We start from the raw sequence: 19,594 nt of genomic DNA, 5'->3' as shown, positions 1-19,594 counted from the left end.
TCTGGTGTCTTGCAGGAACATTCACGGTATCCCGAAGAAAATGCAAATTGTATTTTCAGCCAGCCAAGATGCCATGGATTGCTTCCGTTCCTGCAGCCTGGCAGCCAGAGTCTTCCCGCTCAGATAAGACGAAGTCGGACGCTCCAGGGTCTTGCAGAAACATTCCCGGTATCCCAAAGAAAATGCCCACCCCAACCGCCGCAAGCCTAAGGCAGCCAGAGCCTTCCTGCTTCCCGCTCACTGAAATTGCTCCGGAACCGCTTCATTGCTCCAGAAAAATCACACGGATGATGTCAGAAGTCATGTGAAGAAGAATGGGCGGGCCGTTACTATGGTCCATTTCTCAGATGGTAACTAGTCGATACACTCCTATAGCCTTCTCTGCCAGACATTTCAAATGGGAAATGAACAGCCCTCTCTCCGGGGAATGCCAAATCGGCACCCCATGCAGGAGAAAAAATAACTGAACTGTTATGATGGAAATTCGTACCCAAATGCATCTGTCTGCATATAACACATATCCCAACTGCAGCACATAACAAATCCTCCAGCCCCCCTCCCCTCAGCCCCCATCCCCTCTCCAGCAGGGAGGATAACTATATTTGCTGTAATGTTCACTGGTACAGTCGAAGTCCCATTGGGAAGGGACAAACGCGCTGTGCCCATCCCCACTCCACAAAACATATCTCACCCGGGCAAATCGCCCATCTGCATGAGAAAACCCCAAAAAATAACTGAATCCGCCTGTACTTTAAGTAAATCTCACCACCGATGCACATTACAAACCCCCCAAATACACAAAAATACCCCTTCCCCAATATTGCCTCACGCCTGTGATGCACATTACATATCCCCAAAATACACTGAAATAGTGAAAAACACAAAATTGAATCCGCCTGTACTTTAAGTAAATCTCACCTCTGATGCACATTATAAAACTCCAAAATACACAGAAATACCCCCTCCCCAATATTGCCGCTCTGCATTAAACTAACAATCAACATGAGATAACTTTGAGACTTACCATAAACCAAATTCAAGCACCAAATAAGAATCAACTATAAGAAATGTGCTTTGCAAGAGAGGAATCTTTCCCGCTTCTGCAACGCCGTGCCTTCCCGCTCCGTCCCGCTCGTCCAACGTCTCGTGCTCGTGCAAGAAAGATGACGAATGAACGTTGAAACTCACGTGATGCAGAGCAGCCCACGTGATGAAGTGGAGGCGGAGCGTTGCTGTGCTCCGTGTCTCGGGTGGGATCTAGACACTACCCTTTACTAAACGCATATGTCCTGATTCCAGGCAGCATCAGGTGAGTGCACGCGATCCAGCTGTTGTAGTGAATTTTATATGCATTTCTTTTAGCATCCATTAACTAAGAGGTTCTCACCTCTTTGTTATATTGTTGAGAGGAGCCCTTTTGCAACCTCTGGAAATGCACGTTGAAGCTGTAATTCCTTGTATTGTGTTTATCGCATGTTAAAATTAAACATTTTAAATACGTGACTTTCTAAACACCTGTATTTGAAATTACACAGGGCAACCTGTTGTTAGCATCGTAGACACAGGAGCTGCTCCGAAGCTCATTTATGGTACAGTCCAGGCTCCGAAAAGCTCGCAGACGCAGTAACTGCTGTCACCAGGAATCAAATTTAGGCGGGGCTTAGAGGGGCCCAATTACAAAAGTAGTGGAGGCCACAGACAAAAGTGGGGGGGGCCCCTATGAGAGGGAATGTGTGACGTCACAAGCACTCCTGCAGAGGCTTGTGTGAACACCAACTACCCACCCCTTGCTACACCTCCATTGCCATCAGAATGCAGGCACGAAATCATTCAGTGACTAATGACCCATCAGAGTTTTCGTATGCTGCATTCTGATTGGAGGGGCTGGTCTTAGCTGCAGAGGGAACTGCACTGCTTTGAGAGTGCTTATGAAGACTTAAGACACCCTCTGTTAAATATCTATTTCTGCACAACAGTACACTGTCCCGTTGTTCAGCTGTTGTGTTGCATTGACAGTGCCCAGGATTTCAGAGTGGGTGCACAGTTCCCCCCCACCCCCGCAACGCCACTGCTGTGCAGCTACTACACAGACCCTGCTCTTGTGTAAGTGACTACATATATAATAATCAGGCCCGTTTCTTGACCTGGGCGAGGCAGGCAGCTGACCGGGGTGCAATTGCCCCGGTCCCTGGAGGGTGAAATTTCCCTGGGTGTGGGGGCACGATTGCTGCATGGAGAGTGGCCAGCGTCCCCAAGTCCTCTCCTGCACCGGGCCCCTGATCTCCCACAGCCGGTGTGCCTCGCGGTCTCTGCGCCAGAGTCCCTGCAGATTGCCCACATTTGATTTCTTCACAGACTTGGGGGCAGCTTGCATGACCTTCCACTTGTTTTTGGACATAGTAGTAAGCAGGTCTGATGGGAGGGAGCCCTGAAATAAACTTTTAATGAGTCTAGCAATTATGGTATAGAATTCCAGAAAGACACAATATTTGTTATCCCTCTTCTTTCTTATATAGGGTCAATGCTCAAAGTGTTACACATTCAGAACCCCTGTTTTTTTTAGAGGCCTGAGCAAGAAAGCTAGCACTCCCCACAAAGAGCGACGTGGCGCTGGCCACAGCCCATGAGCTTATATTTCTTTTTTTTTTTTTACATTGTTTTTTTTTTGCGGTAGCCCGGGAGACCACAGGGGTAGCAAAGGAGACCTCGGGGGTCCTAACTGCGACACCTGGCAACCCCCAAATGACATCTCTGGTAGGAACCTCCTCCCTCCGCCACTTTGTGGGTCAGCCCTTGACTGTGCAGTGGTTTGGAACTCCCCTCTAACTGTGCGCAGTTGAGCCACAGTCGTCCTCGTCGGGTTTCAAATGACCCTCCTCCTGGCCTTGGTGCCAGGATCACTCTGCCCTGAGCCTGACCAAATGGCCTCTCTCTTATTCTTCCTTGCCCACCACAGATGTAGGTGGACTCTTTAGCCCTTTATTCAGCCTCAGGATTGGCCCGGGGAGGCCAGGGCTCCACCGGTCACTGTCTCCTATGCGTGGTGCGCCTCTTGCTCCCTTGTTTCCCTTGCTGTGCTTCTGGGTGGTGGTGCGCTGGCTGAGGCACTATATGCAGTTCCAAAATGCACCTCAAATGGGCCTCCAGCCGACCCGGCTATAACATCACAGTGCCTCTCATGGTCTTTTCTGCAAAGTGCTGGCTTCAAAGCTTGGGCAGGGGCCTTCCCGTCACACCCCCCCCCCCCCCGCTCCCACTCCTCAATGTTACTCGGCTCAAAGCTGGTGATCACTGCCTGCACTGGTGAGCCTCTGCCTGCACCCTTTCCTTGGGCCAGGGTGCATGCTGACCTGTGATGGTTCTCCCCAAAGGGGGGGTAAGTGGGAGTTGAGCCCCTCAGGATCGCCGCCTTCCTGCCTCTTTGCTGTGCGGCCCTTCCCGGGCCTCTTGGACGCTCCGTATGCTCTTCTCGGCTGCGCAGATCTAAGCAGTGGGCTACGGGTATGATCTCTCTGATGAGACGCTGCTTCGCCGTTGCAGGGGTGGCTCGGTCCTGCCTCGATCTTCCCGCTGGTGCTCGCCAGCAGGGGAGCCCCTGCTCCACGAATCCAGCCCCGGTGGGCCTCCAATATCGCAGGCAGCTCCTTCCTGACGGGCTCCTCTGCCGTCCGACAGCAGCTGCTTTCTGCCACCCCACCATACTGGATCCTCGGCCGCCCTCGGTACCCCCGAGTGGTTCTTCTTGCTCGCCGTCTGCGAGCATGCCTCTCAGCTTGGCCTGCACTGGCCGCAGGTGGAGTGACCCACACTGCGGAGACGCAGGCCAGACACCCGCCTCTGCCGATGTCCCCCAGCGATCCGGGCTGTTGCACTCCACCACCGCAGCCTACATTCATAAATCCTCGCCTGGGGAAGGCACTTTTATCTTTGTCTTTGGGCCTGGGGGTGAGGGCTACATGATCACTCTGCTCTCTATTCGGTGGCCATATTAGAATAACAATCACGATGCACTTTTTAATGGGTATTCATCATAGATGCCAGTACAAAATGCTGTTTTATTTTAATAAAGGATATGCTTTTATGTAGCTGAACTGGCATTTTGGGGCACCCAGTCTAGCTGTTCTTTGCTGTGCCATGACATTTTCTTTTTTTAAAAACTGGGATTCTATAACAAAGCAAGCATGATGAGTGTTATTTGTCTAGACTGGCATTTAGGACAGCCAGTCAAGCCATTTCTTAATGTGTTGTGGCTTTTATCACTGGGTATCGAGGGTAAAGCACATGAGCATTATTACACATCTAGACTCGCCTGCATTGTGCAGCCAGTTTGGACATATTTTCTGGCAAGACATTTTTAAAGGCAAAGCCAACATGAGTGTGAGGCAGAGCCATGAAGGGCATGTTTTCTTATAGTATCATTAGTGGCATTATGTTGTGTTCAGTTGATTTGTATTGAACCATTACCACCCAGGGGCAATCTCCAGGCGCTCGCGTGGATCTGCAAAAAAGTGGGGTTGAGTGGCTTGTGGGGAAAAGGGTGAGAGGTTAGGTTCAGAACCAGGAGGAACTGGCATGTGTGAGTGTTTTGCATGTGGTCGCTTGTGAGCAGACTCGCACATTCTAACCGTATGTGTAAGATTCCATGCCTCGGGAGTGTGTTGGTGTTCTGTGGTTAGGATGGGTTGGTCGTGTGCACTGGTTAGATAGTGTCCACATGGGTTTCAGAGTCACAGGTGGTCGTAGCTGTAAGGTAGTCCGGCATCTTGGTGGTGTGTTGCATTTTAGATGGTATTGGGCTATGTGGGTGGTTCACTCTGGATTTTGGCATAGTAATGATTCTCTGTATGTTTATGAGTGTCCAAGATCTGGTGTAGAGGAGTTCGTTGTGGTCTCTCTGGGGCGGCCCTTTGGATGCCACTTGACAGTATCGAGCCAGGTTCTTGTTTGCGGTTCTTTGGCCCCTCTCGTCTCCTCTCTAGTTGTTTGTCTGCAGTGTTGTTGTTGTTGTCCCTTCTAGGTTGTCTTTGTCTGCTGAATAGACAGGTTTTGAGCAGTTTCCTGAAGATGATGTGGTCTTCTGTGGTTCTAATTTCTTTGGGCAGGTTGTTCTAGGTGTTAGCAAATAGACGTGAGACCGCTGTTCCGACGAATTTCCTTTTTTCGTGGTGTTTTGCCTCTATTTGTAGGTCGTTACTGGATCTTAGTTCCCTTCCTGGGCGATACCGGCTAATCTTGTCTTGGAGGAATTCCGCTCCTTATCTGTGCAATGCTTTGTGGGCGATGCAGCCTGCTTTGAATTTAATGCTTTTTTTTACTGGTAACCAGTGTAGGGTTTTCAGTGCTGGAGTGATGTGGTCTCTTCTGTTTAGTCTTAGAAGGATCCTGGCTGCTGTATTTTACACCCTTTGGGGTTTCCGAGTGAGTCTTTCTGGCATTCCTAGGTAGAGGCTGCTTGCGTAGGTGATTCTTGTGAGTATCGGGGATCTGAGTAGTTGTAGGAGGAAGAAGCATTTTTTGGTGATTGCATTGACTTACGGTTCCTGTGATAGTCGTTTGTGCCATGAGTATTCCTAGGTTGTTTACTACATTGGTAGTCTCTGGTTGCATTCCCATGCCGATTGGTCAGTCCAATTGTGGGTTCCCTTCATTGAACCCTACGGATGAGAGCATTATTTGAGATTGTTGTCATCCAGTTGTATTCTGTGGGGCAGTTGTTGAGGGTTGTTATTCTATTCCTGTGTTCTGTTTGTTTTCACAATCAGTTGTGTTGTCTGCATAGTTGTAGGCGGTAAATCCGTAGGATTGATTGATTTTCATCAGTGAGCACATGTAGATGTTGAAAAGTAGAGGGGAGAGGCTGGAACCTTGTTGGACTCTGCATGATATATTTTTGGTGTTTGAGGTGAACGTGGTAGGTAGGTTCTTTAGGTTCGGTTTGCTAAGAATAAGATAATCGACTTTAATGCGGATTCCTGCATGCCATATTCCATCAATCTTTTTATTAGTGTTCTGTGACTTTTGATTATGTCAAAAGCCGCTGAAATGTCCAATAGGAGGGCCAATTGGGTGTCGTCTGCGTTTATTTTCACGTCGTCCCATATCTTGCTGATTCCATTCCTCTCACCGGTCTGAAGCCAACTTGTGATTGGTCGAGTATTTTGTTTGTTTCGATGTGTTATTTAAAAAAAAAAAAACTTTATTTAGTGCAGTACAACACATACATCCTCAGAAACACCTTTACACAACAGTATGTTGCCATCAACTTTGAGCACAATTGTAGACATATAATCAGACATTATTAAGCTTAACATACATTGTTATTAACATCAGGTCGCGATAAATTTACTGAGTTGATCTTTGCTTTCGCAGGTAGTCACGGAAAGGTTCCTAAATGTCCTTGGCCTGCAACTTGGTGTCACCAGGGAAACCTAGCCCTCCTCCCTCTCATTAACATAGGTCATCTCTTTAATCCACATTTGAATATCCGGGGCAACCTTCGATTTCCATTGATACAGTATACATTTTTTGGTAATCAAACAACCGAGATTGAAGAGACAGTGTATTTTAACTGATACCTTGCCAATGTCACTGAACAAGTATTTGGAGGGTGAAAGCATGTGAGGGACATCTGTGATTTCGTATAAACTGTTTGCAACCAGCTGCCAGAACTGAGCTACCCACAGGCAGCTCCGTCACATGTGATAAGAATCGGCCACGTCACCGCCACATTTTACACAACCGCCATCAGCCGTGGGTGTGAACCTAGCGATTTTTGTGGGGGGTATAACGCAACCTGTTTAGTATTTTGAATTGTATCAGCCTATGTCTAGCATTAAGAGATACTTCCTTTGTTAAGCGACACTAGTGGAGCCACTGAGCATCGTCCACCGACCTATTCAAATCTTTCTCACACTTTTCCTTGGCACTTTGAGCAAGAGTCTGAGCACCTTGACATTCCTATGCAACCTAGATACCAACCTTTTAGGATTTCCGTCAGTAACCACTGTCCCTAGTATTTCGCATTCATTGAGCTTGGCCGGGAACGATGGCCAGCACCTTCTGACCGCTGCTCTCATACTGTAATATTGTAGTGATTTAATTGGATTATTACCCAGCTTTTCAGAGAACTGTGTGTGAGTGACAAAGGAACCATCAGGAAAAAAATCATGCAGTGTCAGTGTTCCCTTGGGGTCTCATCCTCTCTGTATGTCCTTATCGTATATTGGGGGGGGGGGGAGTCCTGGGCAATTTCAGAGAGGGATTGCACCAAAGTAGGGGTAAGATACCCCAAGACTCTTGAATATTCTGGCCCAAGCGTTCACAGTTGTTCAGACGGGGTCGCATGTGTTCACGTGTTGGTTAGCAAGTACAATAGTGCTCAAACTCGAAGGGGAAGCGCTATACCGCTCCAGGGCTGCTTGTATCAGCCGTTCTTGTGGTGAATACCAGTAACTGGCCTATTGTGCTGCCAGGCCACCGTGTTCAAACGGCCTGGTCCTACTCTTCCATCTCATCTGCGGGGTTCCCGCGCCCCATGTAAAGCCGATTGCCAAGGATCGTAATCTATAAAAAAAAACATGTGGCCAGGCCATACCGGAATATTAGTGAAGTAATATAGCAATTTGGGGACCACTATTGTTTTTAATAAGGAGAGCCTGCCGTACAAGGAGATGGGAAGTCTGGGCCAGAGACTCAGCTTGTCCGCCAACGTGTGTAGATACTTCACTTGATTTTTGGCGAATAGGGAGCGATGAGTGTGTGAAACACTATGCCTAGACATTTTAAATTTGTCCGGGACCCACCTGAATCCAGCCAGATCAGGCGGGACGGTAGAAATATTGTTCTGCGGAATTAGCTCAGACTTAGATTCATTGAAACGATATCCTGAGTAGGTGGAGAACTTCTGCACCTCCTCCAGTATCGGGCCAGATTTAAAGCCAGATTTTGTATGTACAGCAACATATCGTCAGCATAGAGATTATTTGTGGCGGGCCAGCTATATGCAGACCATTGTGAATGTGTTTGAGGCGCATTATACACACAAGAGACTCTACAGTGAGCGCAAATAGTAAAGGGGACAGCAGACACATTGAAAGAAAAAATCCTGCAATTGTATCTGACGCAGCACCAAGAACAGAAACTGCCGGGAGACCAAATCAAAAGCTTCAAGAGATTACCCTTAATACAACCCAACAGGGCATGATCTTGTGTGTTGCCATATTTGTCCTCTAGCTTCTTGAGATCTGTTTCTACCCTTCCCATCTCCTGTCTAGTGTCCTTCAGAGCATCCGAAGAAATGGAGATCATCTCCCCCCTGACCCACACCTTGAAGGCCTCCCAGACCGTGCTGTGATGCTGTAACGTTCCGTCATTTCTTTGGAAAAACTCTACCACTCCACTATGAAGCGTCTCCAGAAAGACTGGGTCTGACAGGCATGTGGGTGGCATGCACCATGGGGGACGGGGAGTGGCATGTCTATCCCACATCAACGTCATAGTGATAGGGGAGTGATCGGAAATTCTGAGAGGGAGAATATGCTCTCTTTTACCTGTGTCATTAGTGCGGCGGGTATCGGCCAATAATCAATTCTTGAATGGACGTTGTGAACCGATAAACAGTATGTGTACTCTTGTAGATCAGGAATGCGGCCTCTCCATACCTCTATAAGATCAAGGTGTTACATTATGTTCAAAACTGTGCGACCTGCATTGGTTAATTCCCGTTGAGTGGATCTGGATCTGTCCAACACACAGTCTAATATCCGATTGAAGTCTCCTCCCCAAATAATGCGTGTGTGGGCACCCCCTAATATGACATCAGCACCTGACCATAGAACTCGGGGTCATCAACATTTGGGCCATACGTGTTCAATAAGGTTGTGGTGATACCTGCCAATTCACCCCATAAAGTAACATATCTGCCTAGTGGGTCTATGCAGTGTTTAGTTTCTTGAAAAGGGATAGAGCAGTGTATCAATGTCATGGTCACGGGATTGCAATGAATAATTAGTGTAGCCTTGCTGAGGCACCCAGGCCGCAGCAAACCCTTCATTAAGGACCCCCAAGGCGTGCGTCTCTTGTGGCATCACCGCCCTTGGGGCTTTGCGGTTCATGTACGCACAATCTTTTGCGCCCTTCCACCATGTTGTATGTGCAACTTTTAGCTTTTTAACTGAGTCGTACGACCTGCGCTTAGACTGTACATTGGCGGAGAAGTCAGGATATATGTGGATATCTGAGGATTCATACTGCAGAGCCCCTTTTTCTCTGGCCATGTGCAGAATTAGGTCCCTGTCTCGGTAGTTTAGGAGCTTAGCAAGGGTGGTACGGGGAGGAGCCACTGGCCTGGGAACCGGAGGCAGAACGCACCGTGCCCTCTCCACCAGGTAGTGCTGTGAGAATTCAGATGGTTCGAACATTGTTCTCAGCAGATTCTCAACGAAGTGTTCCATCGAACCATTACAGGCCGCCTCCGGAATCCCAATGATACAGATGTTATTTTGTCGGGAATGCGATTCCAGGTTGTCACATTTATTGCGGATCTTGCTGACCACCTGCTGCAAGTGTGCTATATCACGTCGTGTTTAGCAGCTTTATCTTCCGTCTCGCTAATCCTCGTCTCCGCCTCCATGATACGGGCACCCTCCTCCAGTTTGGACTTCAAAGATCCTATGGTCGAAACAATGTCCTCAAGTTTCATGTTCACTGCCATGAAGCCATTCTGCATCGCCACAAGGTGGTGGTCATCTATGGTGGTGTTAGAAGCCGAAGGCTGTTCTTCATCGGCTGGCAGCTCTGTAGGTCCCGGGGTTTTAGCAGGGGTGTTAGTTTAGGAGTCCATTGGTCCTTTTTTCTTGGCTCCAGAGCCCTTCGTCATACTGCCTCCCCAGAGAGTATCTGCGGGGCGCTCTATTAAAAAAAAAAAAAATGACAACAGGCCTACTGTAGGATCCTAGCTCGGAGGGACAACGCACCAGTTATCGACCAGTAGCAGATCAACCTAACTGCGTTTTTTGACACCACAGTAGTAGAAAAGAGGTCAGGTGGGCTCAGGCCATAAGTCTCACCTGCCAGAGGCAGATGTTTCTCTAGGTTCAATATACAGCGGTGTCTAGTCACCTTAAAGCGCCTCTCGGCCAGGCAGGCTTCCAGAATCCCGGGGTGTTTCCTCGATCTTCATCTAAAATGTCTGTCCGCCTGATGTCTGCCAACTCCAGAGGGTTATGCAAGGGTTAAGGTGTGGTTATGTCACTTAGCCCAACTTGAAGAGGGTCTGGCGTTTTGTACAAGGACTTTCTGGCACTCCAATACCCGCACACTTTACAACTTCCTAGGAGTTTCACTAGCATCCCCCTATGCCCAGTGTTCTATGCGCGCCAGATTCAAGGGTGCGATGAAAAGGACAATGGCTCACCCAGGCAGCACTCGCCTCCACTCCGTGGCCCCTGCCGCACAGTGTGGCAAGACAGAAGGTCTCTGCCGCTGGGGAGGAGGAAAGGCCACCACCTCACTGCAGGCCCCGAACTCGAGATAGCGGGCGCGCACCCCCAATGTTCAGGTAACAGAGGAGCGACAATTCAGTAGCAGCCTCAAGCTCTTCTGTATATGGCCTCACAGTGTCCAGAGGATCAAGGGTGGTGGCATGTGCGTTCGCGATTGGTAGGCATCAGTGAGTCTAGCTGACAAGTATCTCACTGTGTGAAGTAGGGTAAGTTGCAAGTCCAGCTAACGAGTATCGCATCATTTTGATGTAGGGTTCGTAGCAAGATTCAAGGCCCAACTCGTTGATGATTGTAAAGGTGCCACCCACCTCTCAGGCCAGCACCCAGAGTCCAATGCCAAAGCGCAATGCGTAGTATTTACCTATGGTTGTGCAGCTGACTGCAGCTGGCAGCAATATATATCTGAGGCACGGTCTGCGCAATTAACCGCACCTCTGACGCTCCAGCCACCTTGCTGAGTGTGATCAGGCAAGTCTGCGCGCCCCTGCCGCATCCACTCCAGACACCTCTCCTTTATCTCCGGAAAAAAACCGGGAGCCCAGGCGACTCAGAGGTTTGTTGGTTGATTCCGGGTAGCTAGTTGCTTCTCAACAGGGGTGCATCACCAGCTGTGCCCTCTATGGCACTCTGCTCCTCGGCCATGTGCCTCCCAGTAACATCATGGCTGGTAACTCCGGGCTGTCCTCTCTTGTCGGGAAGCCCGCATCCACATCTGCAGGCGTTCACCATACGCCACGGGTCCAAGCCGGCACCCGCAGGGCAATTCGGAGGTAGCCACCGATTTACCGTTGGAGGATACTCGCTGAAAGACAAGTTCCAGGCACATCCCCCAACTCGGTCCGCCAAGCCGCTTCAGTCAGGATGCATGTAGAAGCCTTTGGGCCTCCAGTGCTACGCAGCACTCGTCATCGGCACAATATCCGCTGCTCCTCGCTCCCCGCTCGCACCATGGATCGATGTCAATTATTTAAGTCCCCAGGTGCTCTGACCTTATCCCCAGCCACAGCAATTAGCACTTTGTTCAAACATTGGGCACAGCAGGATTTATTAAAACTTAGGATATCGTGGGGCCGGAGCTCCTGAATCAGGTGGCCATCTTGCTTGACTGCTCGACAGCGCCCCCTTGTTTCAATGTGTTTAAGATGGAAGGTTGGCTATCGGTCTGTAGTTGCTTGGGTCTTTTGCGCTTTCTGACCTTTTTTTAATCAGTGGGATGTATGCTGATTTGAAGCAGGACGGTACTATTCCGATTTTGAGTGATAGATTCATTAGGTTCTGGAAGCGTGTCGCTGGGGTTCTGTGGTTGGGGATTCCTTTGAAGACGTCCGGGGGACATGGGTCCCTTGGAGATCCTGCAAGGTTGGTGTCTTTGATCAGTGTGGCGAAAAGTTTCCTCTGTGATTGGTTCTAGGCAGATGAGTTTTGCTTTAATCTGTGTTTTGTCTGGTGTCTGTGGTCCAGTGGTTGTATTTGCCTTGGCTAGGTTGATGGTCTCCTGTATTGTCTATTTTTGCTCTCAGGTGGTTGGCGATTTTTGTCAGTGTTTGTGTAGGGGTGATGGAATTTTTGCAGGATGAGTTTTTATTTTTATTTTTTATCTTTGATGATTTTGTAGAGTTCTTTCTGTGAATTGTTTGCCGATTCTATTATTGTGGTGTAGAGTTGTATTTTTTATTTTTGCTTTGAGGACTGTTGCTTTGTACAGTTCGAGTTGTCTTTGGTATTTTATTTTGTCTTGTCTGGTGTATTATTCTCCATTTTGGTACAATGTTGCAGTTGTTTTTTTTGGAGTTTTTTTCAGTTCTTCTGTGAACCATTTTGCTGCCAGTTTTTTTGTTTTGGTGTTGCTTTGAATGTTTTAGCTGGTGCTAATTGGTCAAGGGTCTTGGTGCTCCAATTGTTGAGTGTGTCTTCTGTTGTATCTATGTTTGTATCGGTGGGATCTCTTTCACCTAGGTTGTCGTGGTGGGTTGATAGCATGGCGGCCTCGTCCGCTAGTTTTGTTGCAAATTTGGGGTTGCGAAAATGGTCTGTAGATCAGGAGGAATATTTGTTGGATTGGTCGTTAGTTCTATCTTGATTAGGAGGGATTTATAGTCTTCCGTGTTGGTTGTGATTATTCGAGATGCTCGGGCATTTTTGTGTATAATTGCGATTCTGCCTCTTCTTCGGTTTTCTCTGTTGGTGTGTATTAATTTGTAATTGTCGGGTATTGCTTAGTTCGCAATGGCTTTATAGTTGTCTAATAGCCAGGTTTCTGTAAGGAAGAGCACGTCTGTGCCTCCTTTGCTTAGGAGGTCATTGATTTCTGTGAGTGTTTTGCCATGGATCTAACATTGAGAAGGCTGCAGTGTAGTGATTTCTCTTTCGTGTTGTAGTTAGCTTTGTTTGTTCTGACCGGTGTGGTGTTGGCTGGGTTTCCGTTCCAGGTGGGTTTTTCCCGGTTGAGTCTTTTGGGTGGGGTGGTTCTTTGTTGGTCAGTCTCTTTGTCGAGTAGAGCGATAAGGGTTATGGCGGGGTTGGTTCGTTCCGGGTGGTAAATAGGGTAGCTACCCCTCTGTTGTTACAGTCTTGGTGATAGAGGGGGTGTAGAGTGTGATGGATTCCAATTTGTTCTTGTTGGGGTATTGTCCATGGTGGAGCCCGGATTGGGATGGTTTATTAGTTGTCGTGTTCCGTTTGGCGTGTCCTGTTTGGGTCTGTCTTCGTGACGCTTGTTGGCTGTCGGTTAGTTGTTGCTGTGCTGTTTTTGTTTAACCTGTTGTCGTATGTGGACAGGTAGCGAGCATTGCAGTCTGTCTTTGCTCTGTTATTTGTACGTCTCCTTGGCCCATCTCAGATATGAGTTTTTTTGGGGTTTGTGGGAACATGCTGGTCAGTGCCTTCCCAAGTGGTTTGGGACTTCTTATTATTTCTGTTGTCTTTTCTGGCTTCTTTGTCTTTCTTTTGGCAACGCATGATGTGTGAGTTGTGTTCCTTAGTGGGCGTCCACTTTCGATTGTTTTTTTTTCCGTTTGAGGTTTGTTGTTGCTTGTATGTGGTAGGTTGTGGGTAGTTGAGACCTCATTTGATGGGACTTTGTGAATTGTTTATTGCTTCTTTCTTTTTTGGATCCTATGTGTTTTTTTTTTGTTTTTTTTTATCCTGGAGGTACTTTTGGTTATGGTTGTATTGGGATTTGCATGAAGCAAACATGAATACTGTGTGAAGGAGTACATGTGAATGCTGGCATATATTGGTGCAGTCATGTTCGGGTGAATTCTCATTTCTGTGCTAATTCCCTTCAACCTTAGAGACCCCCAGCTCTTTTGCTGGAATGTAGGACTTTTTAATTTTAAGTGAGTGAGACCTTTTTCCCACTCCCTCGTGTGTTTTGACCAGAATTGTATTATGTGTTTTCACTTTTTTGGGAGTCTGGCAAACTCCATAGGCATCTGCTTTTTGTATGGTGACACACAGCACCTTCAGTGCAGCGTTACTGAGAAATCAGTTAGATTTCTCATACGGTTTCAAATACCTTTTTTTTTTTTTCTTTTGTGAACTACTCTTCCAGAGAATAGTAAAGTGAAATTGATTTTACTTCCCTTTTTTCTTTGTGGGTCCAGCACACACCATTTTATGTGGAGTGCTGGGGGGGGGTTCCCTAGTAGCCCCCGTTACCCTCCCTACTTTAAATGGCTGGTGGCGGTGGTATAATATTTCCTACCATTGTGCTTTTCTACTGCAAGCTGAACCCTCAGCTGCAGTATAGCACCCATGGATTGACCATTTTATCAAAATGGACCCTGTCTTCATTTTTCGCCATTTTCTGTTTGTGAGGTCTTTCTTGGGTTTTACTCTGCATCGAAACAGATTGGAGCCCTTTGTTTGTCTTGCCTTTGGCGGGCTTCAGCCCTGAAGCCCGCCTCTGGCTCTGGTGTGTCTGGAAGGACAGGATGTGAGGGAGGGTCACGAAACGCCCCTGTCCTTTGTCTCTAGGAATGCCTGAATGCAACCAGTCCTGATTGGCTAGCTGGCTGTCTTTTTAGGACAGCCACCCTGCTGTGTGATTGACAGCCTAGGCTGTGCATGAATGGGAGAAACCTGCTTAAAAGCCAAGGGTTTTGGGACTAGAGGCAGTCGACCACTGGGAGAAACGCCCAACGTAGAAACCATGAACAAAGCTTGCTGGATCCTCCTGGACCTTTGAATTGTCCAGTGAAGCCTTGCTGCTGTGCTGAAACTCCTTTTTCAATTCGACAGAGAAGCTCCGGGATGGATGACTTCTCCCCTTGGGTTAGTGGGACCAACTAACCCAGAGACCAACTCCACTGGACCATCTTCCCTGTCTGGCTGTACTTCCTCATTGCTGCAAAAACAGAGTGCCAGGGATTGAGTAATCCTTTAGTCGAGTGAAATGTCTGAAATCCGGCTAGAAGATCCAGGAGTCTCCTAAGGACCCTCCAGAAGCAGGATGACCAAAGCTCGTGTTCCCTCACCAGAGTGCAGGACCCAAGGAGTGAAGGAAGCCCAACCAGTATCAGAGATCCGCAACAGTGCTGTTTACTAAGCGCTGAAACCGCGTAGTGCAGCTGAACCGAAAAGAGCCTGTAGATGCCAACGACCTCCCAAGTACCTTTGCAGGAGCCCTACAGATGTCCTCCCTCTTGTCCCCATGACTGAGGCTAAGGAACATGGGGGAGGGGGGGTCTGCATCGCTGTAGCAGGACAGAAGCCAGCTGGACCACTCTTCTCCAAACCAAAGGTACTGTTTAGACTTGGGGTACTTACCTCAGTGTCTTGTAGCCGTGCTTTTCTCAGTTGGGGATTGCAGTGGTTTACTTTTATAGTGATTCAAACTCTGTTTTCAACAGCTTGTGACCTCCCTACAAGTGATTTCCTAACACATTCTCTAACTTTGTGCAAGACTTTTGATTCTAAGTGCCTCAGCTCCATAGACTGTTTCAAATTTGACCTTGGCTGTCCTGGCTCCCTGCAGACTCTTCTAGCCCATTGTCTTTGATATTGTTTGTCCCTCATAGGTGGTAACTTGTTTTAGACAGTTACTGCGGGGGAAGGCTTGTCTGGATTTCATTGGAAGGTTTAGTTGTCCTCACATATACTGATGACCTAATTAACGTTTTCCTTCCTTAAACCTTTCCTTTCTGCAATACATTACTGTCCTTGTGATTGAAGTCACCCCAGGGTGTAGGAATTCAGCATAAGTGCAACTAAGCAAAAGTGGAATGACAATCTGTATTGGTCCGCATATCGTCCTACAAACTCTGATGTTCTGAAGTATTTAGTAAGTCATCCCCAAATCATCAAGAACAAGCATGTTTCATGGCAATGCTCTCGAAGTACCCAGCAGGCCATCTCAGGATCATCCCCAAATCAGCAGGGACAAATGTGCAATCTCTTGAAGTGATCAGCAAGTCATCCTTTAATCATCAGGGACAAAGAGTTTTCTAAAATGGGGATGATGTTAGCATATTCATTAAGTCATCCTTAGCTCATCCCCAAATCATCACCCACCATTCTGAGATATTTGCTGATGACTTTAACAGCGTGATGACATCTGATGATGTGGGAATGACTTCTAGTGTAGTTCGACGGTCATCAGATAACCCCAGGATGGTCTCTAAAGTCATCCTTTTAGAGCAGGGTGAATACATTTATTCCCTGTGGATGAAATGCCAATATTACACAGATCTCTAACCCAGGCGTGCAACGTCATTGGGCTGATTCCCCCTGCCCCCTCAATGTTATCTGAGGGGCAGTAACCGTTCAAAGGATCAGGAACATGCTTCTGGGCGCATTTTGTTTCTTCCGAGGCAAACCTATATGCTTGGCTCATCGAGCACTGCCCGTTTCCCAGAGTCACAGCCACCCTGAGACACACAGGCTGCGTCCCTGGCACTGCAGCCAGTGTCATAATGAGCTCGACAAAATGTTTCTTTTGTCATCTGCAGCAGAGCTTTTTTTATGCATGTTGGTGAATTTACAACTGAAAGACCACCAGTCACCTTGCAAATCTGTGACAGTTAAAGCGAGCAACACAATAAAGCACCCTTTGTAAATGTGTTCATACCCATAACGTCTAATAGCTTGATATGCTAAAAAGTAAAGTTTGCTTTGAAGTCCTTAGTTGAATGTTTTTAAAACCATACATAACACGCTGGAGGTTTGTGACGAATCTCCAAACCTTTTTTTATTGCGTGTCTTAAAGCGCTGAAAATAAAGTGAGTAAATGGATATTTTGACTTTTGCATCTTCTAGTTTTCCCTTCCGGCTGTGGAAAATAAAGGTACACTGGTATTATTTTGGCCCAACATGCTGCTGTAAGGATTTACATGTTGATGCTTTTACTATGCAGTAAACTCTATAGGGCAGTATTACCCACAACTTAATATTTGTTTCAAGTAAAGCGTGGAAGAAGGTGTCCCCGGCCAAATTGCAGAGTGGGTTAAAATCCCTGCTTCGCTGTTTAGCGTAAGTGTGTGATCCTGGGCAAATAATGTAATCTCACCCTGACTTCAACTGCAAAAAGTGGAGTGCTTATAAGTGATTACGTTTAAACCCTTACAGAAGAACAGTTTTAATAAGTTTAGGGACAAATTGGTTTACCATGGTGCTCCTCTGCTAGCTCCAATACTGTCACATAGAATTGCATTATTGCTGCACTGGCCCTGCGCCAGTCTCGTAGCAGATGATTTGACAGGTAGACATAGGGCCTCATTACACGTTGTGCTGTAAAAACCGCAAATTAGCGGCATGGCGCGATTAACGTGTCCGCCCTCGCAAGAGGGCGCTAATAGCGCACGATCACGAGTACGCGGACACGAGCATACCGCCATGCCATTAATGACCCTACCGCCATGCCGGTAAAGTCCCTTACCGGCTTCCACGAAAGTGCAGATAGCACCTCCGCCCTCGCGCTACATGCAAAGAGCGGTCACCGCTATTAGCGTTGACCGTTAAATTGCGAAACCGGAAATAGCGTCATCGCACAGGAACAGGAAAGAGCACGGCGGCCATCTTTAAAAACACAATCCATTGCCATCCTCTGCCCCTAGGACCTGTTTTGAGTTGTGAGCAGTGCAAAATCATCTGGGACACCTGCATCATGCCCAAGGCATTAAGAAAAACCTCTGACAGGCAGCGCAAGGAGAAATATACACTAGAGGAATTGAACATGCTAACACAGACCCTGGCTGAGAATGCAGAGGTAGTTTTTGCTAATGACATGCACCGGCCAACCTTATTGAAAAAAAAAAAGCCATCTGGGAGGAGGTAGCAGTCAAAGTCAGTGCTGTGGGCACCAGCACGCGCACTGTGCGCGAATGCAGGAAGAGGTGGGACGACCTCAGACTGCGGGTGAGTAGGATCCAGGCTGAAAACCATTGCATTGCCAGTGCCGGTGGAGATGGTTCACCAATCAGAATGAAGGAATGGGAGGAGACATGTTCAAACCTGATTGCTGTTGAATCCATTGAGGGAGTGGGCAGCATGGAGTTTGGCGTGGGTACCACTTCAGATGGAGGTGAGTGTACACATGACAGGATGCGATGTGAATGTACTGTCCCCCCCCATATGTGAGCACAGATTCCTCTCATGCATGGACACACATCCACACATGCATCCATCCCTCACCATGTCAGTGTCAGATCCAAACACACACACATGCACACATCACCAGAGACAAGTTCCAAACACAACCATGCATGGATGAGGCACTGAACTGGCACATCACCTGCATCCACAACTACTAAGTCCCAATGGCCACAACTGCATCATTTATGTAATCTGCATTAAGTATATTGAAACGCAACCAATGCCATCCCCCTTCTCGTCCCTGACAGGCTCACATACAGATGGTGAGGATGCCACTGATGCATCTCGGGCACCAGCTACGTGCAAGAGGCCAAGGGCACAGGAGCCGGAGGACACCCCAACAACATCCAGGGGGAAGGTCACACCTGACGAGCAGAAAACATTGTCACAGTGCCACTGCCAGGGCAGTAGTAGCTGCACCAGAAACTGCAGCCCCACCACCGGTGGTGAACCCACTGGCACCAATGCCAGCCACCGAGGGCCCACCATCAGCTGCGGCAAGCTCCGCTGGTGAGGCAGCCGCCACTGCCCCCCTATCCGATCCGGAGGACACCCTAGTCAAGCCTATGGAGATGCACACCCCAAGCCCCCCTAGGACCCCAGAGCCAGCCCCATCACAGACCCCTGGGTATGATGTGACTGTTGAGGACAACTACCCAGCAATTATGTCCCCCATGTTACCTTCACCTGCTGCAGTGGGTGCATCAGAGGGCACAGCATCCAGTGCACGGTCAGCCAGCACTGCCCCCCAACTGACCACCATCCTGGAGCGACAACACGAGCTGACTGTGCTGGTTGGCCAGCATGTCGAGGAGGCTGCCCGACTCAGGGAGAACATTGTGGAGACGGTGAGGCACTCCACTGAGAGAATGGATGCAAACACCGATAGGCTATGCAACGAGATAGCGATGCTCAGGGAGGTCCTTGTTCGCATGGCCGACACCATGGACCGCCACTTTTCACAGCTAGCCCAGTCTGCCTCATCATCCTCTTTGGGGTCGAGACAGACAAGCCCCCTCCGGCGCTCTACATGCACCACCAGACGCACGACTGACCGTCCCCAAGATGCTGCCAAAGACAATGGCAAATAGGGTGTCAATGGAGATTCCTCTGTGTGCATTGGCCAGGGCAGACACATGAGGGACTGTTGGTGGGGGGTGGGGGGAAGGGTGTTATGGGTCTGTTGTGGGGGGTAAGGCGTTATGGGTCTGTTGTGGGGGGTGGGGGTTAGGGTGTTATGGGTCTGTTGTGGGGGGTGGGGGGTAGGGTGGTGGGATGTTTTGTTACTTGCACTTCTACACCTTTCTGTTTCTCAATATACTGGTTTATGATCAAAACACAGGCTTGGACATCTTCATTGTGTATGTGTACTTTATTGGCGACAGGGTCCATTGCGTGCTCCCAAACATACGCCAGTGCATTGATACCCATATCCATGTGACAGTACGAAAACATGTTCCTCAGAATATTTGGTTGATCAGATGCTGTCTCACAGCACG

Source organism: Ambystoma mexicanum, chromosome 3p (assembly GCF_040938575.1).
Source record: "Ambystoma mexicanum isolate Mex_15411 chromosome 3p, UKY_AmexF1_1, whole genome shotgun sequence".
Classification (NCBI taxonomy): Eukaryota; Metazoa; Chordata; class Amphibia; order Caudata; family Ambystomatidae; genus Ambystoma; species Ambystoma mexicanum.
The sequence above is the reverse complement of the archived record's forward strand: the minus strand, read 5'-3'. Positions refer to the sequence as shown.